Genomic DNA, 1,270 nt, shown 5'->3' on the forward strand with positions numbered 1-1,270 from the left:
TGTGTTGCCTTGACAACGAATGACGCTGAGCATCTTTTCATGTGCTGTTGGCCGTGTACATGTCTCCTCTGGAGAGGTGTCTATTCGCATCCTTTACCCATTTTTTATTGCTATTTGTCTTTTTGCTGTTTAGTCGTTAGAGTTCTTTACCTGTTCCATATACCAGACCCTTAACAAATAAATGATCTGCAAATATTTTTTCCCTTTTGCAGGCTTTCACTTTCTCGATAATGTCCTTCGATTCATGAAAGTTTTCAGTTTTGATGAAGTCTACCGTACCTATTTTTCCTTTGTTTGTGCTTTTGATTTACCAGGTCGAAGAAGTTAGCTCCCATTCCTAGTTTGTTGAGTGTCTGTGTTATGACAGGATGGTGGATTTTTTCAAATATTTTTTCTGCATATATTGACATGATTATGTGGTTTTTGTTTTTTATTCTACTAATACAGTGTATTATGTTGGTCGATTTCCACAAATTGAAACAACCTTGTTGTTTAGTGGATAAATCCCACTAGTTCATGGTGTGTAATTCTTTACACATTGCTGGACTCAGTTCTCTAGTATTTTGTTGAGAAGTTCTGCAGTTTATGTTCCTATGGGATAGCAGTCTGCAGTTGCCTTGTGGGATCCTTGTCTGGTTTGGGTATCAGGGCAATACTGCCTTCCTGAAATGAGGTGGAAAGTGTTCCCTTCTCTTCTAATTTTTTGGAAGAGTCTGTGAAGGTTTGGTACTAATTCTTCTTTAAACATCTGCTATGACTTACCAATGAAGTCATCTGGTCCTGGGCTTCTCCTGATGGGAAGTTTTGGTTACTAATTCAATCTCTTTACTTGTTATAGGTCTACTCGAACTTTCACTTTCTTTTTGAGTCTTTCTAGAATTTGTCTTTCTGGGAATTTCTCCATTTCATCTAGACCGTCTGATTTGTTGTCCTATAATTGTTCATAGTATTCCCCTATAATCATGACTTCTGAAGGTTGGTAGTAATGTCCCTCTGCCATTTTAGTAATTCAAGTCTTTTTTCTTTCTGTCAGTCTAGTTACAGTTTTGCCAATTTTGTTGATCTTTTGAAAGAACCAATTTTGGTTTCATTGATTTTCTTTATTGTTTCTCTATTTTCCACTTCAGCCTCTTTTCTTCCCTCTCTGGTATTTACTCTTCTTTTTCTTTCCTCTACTTGTTTTAGCTTTATTTTGCTCCTATTCATCTATTGTGTAAATACACATCTTGATGTGTAAAGCTAGGTTACTGACTTGAAATCTTCTTTTAGT

The sequence above is a fragment of the Galeopterus variegatus genome, unplaced genomic scaffold, assembly GCF_000696425.1.
Source record: "Galeopterus variegatus unplaced genomic scaffold, G_variegatus-3.0.2 Scaffold14764, whole genome shotgun sequence".
In the NCBI taxonomy this organism is placed as follows: domain Eukaryota; kingdom Metazoa; phylum Chordata; class Mammalia; order Dermoptera; family Cynocephalidae; genus Galeopterus; species Galeopterus variegatus.